This window comes from Limulus polyphemus, unplaced genomic scaffold (assembly GCF_000517525.1).
Source record: "Limulus polyphemus unplaced genomic scaffold, Limulus_polyphemus-2.1.2 Scaffold4789, whole genome shotgun sequence".
In the NCBI taxonomy this organism is placed as follows: Eukaryota; Metazoa; Arthropoda; class Merostomata; order Xiphosura; family Limulidae; genus Limulus; species Limulus polyphemus.
In genome coordinates this window covers 50140-57499 of record NW_013670399.1, presented here as the reverse complement: position 1 = coordinate 57499, position 7360 = coordinate 50140, and positions in this window count along the sequence as shown.

Sequence of the window (7360 nt, the reverse complement as noted above, 5' to 3'; positions counted from 1 at the left end):
TATTAGGTTCCCGGTAGGACTAAGACTTATAGTAGATATATATTTGAACTATTTATTAGGTTCCCGGTAGGACTAAGCCTTATAGTAGGTATATATTTGAACTCTAGGTCTTTAGTACAGTTGGTAAATTGCTAAAAATTCTATATTATTCATAGTTGTAATTATTAATTATGATTTAATATTCTACATGGTACCTATAAGTCATTGCACTTTTCCTTAACGTTGTCTAGCCAGTAACGTTTTCTGGTGTGGTCTTGGAGTGTTTTCTACCGATATTGTAATAAATATTCAAAAAACACACGGTCAGAGCACAGGCACATTTATGGACTATAAAACATTGCTTACACTCCCCCAAAATAGCTGACTTACATAAAATATAAAGAGAATCATAAACCTTGTTTAAAATTTGGCGGGTCTAGCAGTGCATTGCATTGTAATATTATATATATATAGAATCATATTACAGTTTAAAAATTGATTTATAGAAGGAAGGAACTCGCCTTATCGTGAACAGCTAGCGAGAGTAAAATGACAGTAAATGGCTTTCTTTGAGTGATATAACATGTGGTTAATAATTATATTTGTATGTATCGAATCAGGTACAAATGACTAATGTAGGCGTAGCTGTATATGTACAATTATATTTATACATAAAACGATTTTGTGTATTATGTAAGTCGCCAATTAAATATTCAAAACGACATTCTATTCCATTGCATGTATGTGCTAATTGCTGAACACAGAGTAAAGTGTTTATAAATGAGTCGTGATAATCATCCTGCCATGCATCCCATTTATAGGCACTACATTACATTTGCAACAGATTATATATATAGCATTGGTAACTAAACGTCACAGCTCAAATAAATAACCCACTAAACTGTCAAACCTATATTATTTAAATAATATGAATTGAATGAGTTCAGATGGTATTATTCTGACTGATTTTTGATGATTACTTTTTACAATTATTTGTTGATTACTCTATATGATTATGTGGTATAAAAATATTTACACGGATGATCCAAAACATTTCTAAACCCGGCATGGCCATGTGGTTAGGGCGCTCGACTCGCAATCTGCGGGTCGCAGGTTCGAATCCCGTCACACCAAACATACTCGCCCTTTCAGCCGTGGGGCGTTATAATGTGACGGTCAATCCCTCTATTCGTTGGTAAAAGAGTAGCCCAAGAATTGGCGGTGGGTGGTGATGACCTTGCCTTCTCTCTTACACTGCTAAATTAGGGACGGCTAGCGCAGATAGCCGTCGTGTAGCTTTGCGCGAAATTCATAACAAACAAACCAAAACATTTGTATATAATAATGATTTACCCTACATTTGTATAAAGCTGTTTATCTTCTACAAAATGTACTTAGAGCGTAGGAAACAAATATACATGGACATATGTAATTATCTGAATGTTTAGTGAAATATACGTCGTGTTTAAAAAACCACTTTCGTATTTGAAATTAAAGCTATGTCTGTAAAGAAATTTTATTCGAATCAAATAATCAACCTAGAAAATTTTTTCAAACAAATATCAATAGTTGTATATTGTCTTGGGTGATAAATAAGGGTTAGTGAGCAGACTAATCTTAAGCCAATCAAGAGAAGTTTTTGTACAAATATCTGTGTTACTCAGGAAAAAAATATTTACAATTTTCTCATAAATTAGGCTGCCCAGGTGCAGATTAATGTCGTGCTTTGGAACACTTTCATTAACCCCCCCCCCAAAAAAAAACAACGTACATCAAGTATAATAGTTAAACGAACCGTCTAAACGTCACGTTATTGTACCCTATATAATGTGTAAAGTTTAGTATACTCTAATCCCTTATAGTGATGGCACATGACGAGAAACACATTCGGCATGTAATGCTGTTTGAATATAATAAGGGAAGCAACGCCTCTGTAGCCACAAAGAATATCAAAGAAGTTTATGGAAATGTTTTGAACGTTCGTAAGTGTAAACGATGGTTTAGCAAATTTAGCCTTAAAAACTGTGATGGCAGGGGCCAACACGTTGGGATTGATATTGATGCTCTGAAGACGCTTGTTGAGTCTAACCCAAAGCAACACACACACTCGTGAAATGGCTCTGAAATTGCATGTATCTTGTGAAACAATACATAAACATCTAAGGAATATGGGAAAACTCCGTAAAGAAGGCGTTTGGATGCCTCACGAACTCTCATTGATGATCATCGTTTCCAACGTCTAAACATTGCTTCGTCTCTTCTGGCGCGTAATGCGCATGAACCAATTTTGGACAGAATTGTCACTGGTAATGAAAAATGGATTCTCTATGCGAATATTAAACGTCAAAAACAATGGCTCAGTCCTAGACAAAAAACACTTCCGACCCCAAAACCTGGACTCCATCCGCAGAAAGTGACACTTTGCATTTGATAGGATATCAAAGGAGTAATTAATTTCAAACTGTCAATGCAGAGATCTATAGTCAGCAACTGGAACGTTTAAATCAAGCCCCTTTATCAGAAACGCCCTTCACTCGTCAATCGGAAAGGTGTTCTTCTCCACGATAATGCACGTTTTTATGTGGTACGTTTGACGCAACACAAAATTATGGAGTTGGGTTGGGAAATTCTCCCTCACCCACGATATTCTCCAGATATGGAACCATCAGATTACCATCTTTTTCGTTCGCTGCAACACCATCTTAATGGAAGAATGTATGCAAGTGTGGAAGGTGTTAAAGAGGACGTCGACATGTTTTTTGCATCAAAGCCAAGTGATTTCTTTAATCAGGGCATTAACAACCTGATTCTAAGATGGAAAAGCATTATCGATAAGAATGGAGACTATTTCATTTAATATATGTTTTGTTTTGATATACAAGTTGTCCGGGTTTTTATCATCTAAAAAAAGTGGCATTAATTTCTTGACGACCTAATAGAAAGGTCATATTGACACTATTGTCTACCAGGGTGATGTAGGAAGGTCATATTCACACTCTCTTATCTACCATTGTGATGTAGAAAGGTCATATTGACATTTTATCTACCAGGGTGATGTAGAAAGGTGATGTTGACACTTTGTTATCTACCAGGGTGATGTAGAAAGGTCATATTGACACTTTGTTATCTACCAGGGTGATGTAGAAAGGTCATATTGACACTTTGTTATCTACCAGGATGATGTAGAAAGGTCATATTGACACTTTGTTATCTACCAGAGTGATGTAGAAAGGTGATGTTGACACTTTGTTATCTACCAGGGTGATGTAGAAAGGTCATATTGACACTTTGTTATCTACCAGGGTGATGTAGAAAGGTCATATTGACACTTTGTTGTCTACCATTGTGATGTAGAAAGGTCATGTCATGCTAACCCGCCCTATTGTCTACCAAGGTCTTGTTGACAGTGTATCATACCTTCAATCTTTAAATGGCAGAATACATTATATTACGAGACGAGAGGACTGGATATAATATGTTTAGCTAGAAACACGGTAAGTGGAGAGATAGGTCTCTAGATACTTTTATTAATATCATATATTTATGTTATATATTAAAGCATAAGTATTAAACTTTTGATGTTTCATGAATATATATAATACAGCTGTTGAAGGAGGCGTAAGAAGCAAGATTTTGAATTTTTTTCCTCCCGTAAGTTCTTCTGGATGTAAAAGAATTAATTACAACAGTTTTGTATTGATGCTCAATTCTATAATAAAGATGAATGTTTTGTTTTTCAGATGCTGGAGAATGATTGATTTACTAAGTAGCTAGAAACACTCCTGTACAACACATGCACACACAAAATATGATGAAGTGGGTACAGAAGGCATATACTATACCACACCAAACACGTGGGCAAAGGAAACGTTTATCATACGAAGGTAAAAACATGGGCACAGACATCTGTACGACACCGAAAAGGTATAACACAGACATGAGAGATGTTTTATGTACCACACAAGAAGAAATGTTGAGCCGAGGGCTTATTGTTCGTGTCTCATTATCGAGTGTCGGTCAAAACTAACTATTCGATTAAAGAGTTAGGTAATCTGTCAGTTCAAAGTTAGTGATCACTACCACAAATAGCTTTTTGCACGAATTTCCGAAACAACAAATTACGTTAAACTTGTTAAGTCTGATATTGGTTCTAACTGTGGCATTAAGTAGTTTAAAGTACAGTTATAAAAATAACACATATCCAGGTTTCTTACATCGAATACAGCGTGTTTAAAAATGTAGATTCATTTTTACTTTTTCAGTAGTTTATTTTAGCACTATTCAACAGTTTTATTGCAAGTGCAAACACTTAGAATAGGTAGTAAATGCCTCAAGAAATTTTATGAAATAACACGCGTTTCTTTCTGGTCTTTTCTAATTCTTCTTATTCTCGTCACGTGTCACCTTAACTTCCGAGTAATAATTTCTGTGGTAACAATAATTTGTATACGTTTTCCATATTTTATGTTAAATCATTCCAAATATTCTGTTATATTTAGACACAGTTCTGTACTATAAAAGTACTCGATCTAAGCTTCAAAAAACGCCTTATTTTTTGCCGTTTTAATAAAATTGTTTCCTTTCTGCCCAACCGTTCCAGTCTGATTCTCTAGAATTATCATGCTGAATATTAGTTTCATACCTATTGTGGACTTGATGACGTAATTACTGATTTTCAATACATGAAATACTGAGAACTACTTTTTTAAGTGAAGCAGAAATCTTGCCGTGTTTCTGTTTTTAGAGATGAAAGAAGACTGTCACGTGCTTAGAACACGATGAGAAGAAGGAAATATCGCTTTGGTTGTGTTGATTATGCATTGTTATACAATACAGCGCTAGTTTAGCTTTTACTTTCACCCCAAATGTTTAGACGCAACAGCTACAAGGGTTAAGAGCTTTCGTTTGTCGACCAAATGTTAAATATATTTATGATAATTATATTGTTAGTTTGGCATGCCTACGTGAGTGATAAATCCGAGTGTTACTGCTTTTGTATGTGGACTCTAATTTCTAAGTAGGTGTTCTGTTTTACCCGTACCTAATCACTCTTTAGATATCTCCAGCCTATACGAAACACGCCACTAACAGCATGGTACGTTCACCCTCCCTGGAAACCTTGGTTGTTGACCTCGTTTTCGTGGTAGCTTATACTCATTTTTCAAAAATAAAAGGAACTTTCTTCTGCAAGTTTTGTCAGCTCATATAAAAATGTAAACTTTTGATACAAGGAACTTTCTTCTGCAAGTTTTGTCAGCTGATACAGAAATGTAAACTTATGATACAAGGAACTTTCTTCTGCAAGTTTTGTCAGCTGATATAGAAATGTAAACTTTTGACACAAGGAACTTTCATCTCCAAGTTTTGTCAGCTGATACAGAAATGTAAACTTCTGATACAAGGAACTTTCTTCTGCAAGTTTTGTCAGCTGATACAGAAATGTAAACTTCTGATACAAGGAACTTTCTTCTCCAAGTTTTGTCAGCTGATATAGAAATGTAAACTTCTGATACAAGGAACTTTCTTCTCCAAGTTTTGTCAGCTGATACAGAAATGTAAACTTGTGATACAAGGTACTTTCTTCTCCAAGTTTTGTTAAATGATACAGAAATGTAAACTTTTGATACAAGGAACTTTCTTCTCCAAGTTTTGTCAGCTGATACAGAAATGTAAACTTTAAATCAAAGCTTATCACTAGAATATAATAATACCATTCAAATCTTTATATGCCACTGCTAATTAAATATGTGGAGTACAATAAAACCTTTACATTAGTTTTATAACTTTGTGTTGCATGTAGATACCAAAAATATTGTGTGAAAACCTGAAAGATTAAGATTTCTTTCTTTTTTACAGTTTATACACTGTATGGGTGTTACACATTTGAACATAAGTTCCAGTTTATACACTGTATGGGTGTTACACACTTGAACAACAATTCCAGGTTAGACAATGTATGGGTGTTACACATTTGAACATAAATTCCAGTTTATACACTGTATGGGTGTTACACATTTGAACATAAATTCCAGTTTATACACTGTATTGGTGTTACACACTTGAACATCAATTCCAGGTTAGACAATGTATGTGTGTTACATGCTTGAACATCAGTTCCAGGTTACACACTGTATGGGTGTTACACATTTGAACATAAATTCCAGTTTATACGCTGTATAGGTGTTACATACGTGAACATAAGTTCCAGGTTACACACTGTATGGGTGTTACACATTTGAACATAAATTCCAGTTTATACACTGTATTGGTGTTACACACTTGAACATCAATTCCAGGTTATATGATGTATGGATGTTACACACTTGAGCATTAGTTCAAAGTTAAACTGAATATCAGGTTATTCCTGTAATTTCTATTGACATGACCTTTTACATTAGATAAAATATCATCAAACATATTTTTTATTTGGCTAATGAGGTTGTTTAGCTGAATTTTGTATTGATTGCTCATTTACAGCTTGACCATTGAAGGATCCATTAGAATTTCATAACAGATTATCTGTCATTGATGTTTTGCTTTCTTTGGTAGTAAAGCAGTGTTGGAGTCTTGAAGTGCTGGTTTTTTTATGAGTTACTATTGTTCAAGATTAATTATATGATTGTAAAAACAGTTGTCAGTATTTTCTCTTTTAAATTGGACATACCTTCATGACTGCTGTATAGCCCACAATGAAATAAAAATGTGAGTAAATTATGTTTTCTTAATTAATATCAGCTTCCAATCAGAGCAACCTACCTGCATAGAGTGAAATTAAAAATCAACCTGGTTGTGAATACATTTAATTGAATTTACATTTCTTATTGTCATACTTATAAAGATTATAATGCACTGTTTCATCAGTTTGGTACCCTCACTGTTAACAATATTTTTTATCCTTCACATTTCGTTTTTATTGCAACCTAAGATTTTTGGAATATTAATTCATAATCCACAACCTTTCCACCAAAATTAACAACTATTTAATATTAATTTGTAGTTTCCCCTAAAGTTAACTAAACAATACTGTCAACACTTACAAGATTATAATGGTAATGTGCATAACAACAGTACAAAATGATGTTTTCATTGATAATACTCTGATGAATTGAGGTTGGTTTAGTTACAATAAGAATATGGTCATGGTAATCTGCATAACAACAGTACAGAATAATGTTTTCATTGATAATATTCTGATGAATTGAGTTTGGTTTAGTTACAATAAGAATATGGTCATGATAATCTGCTGAGCAATAGTACAAAATAATGTTTCTATTGGTAATACTCTGATGAATTGAGGCTGGTTTAGTTACAATAAGAATATGGTCATGATAATCTGCTGATACTACGTGTTATATATTTAACCTAGTCACATACAGTGTTT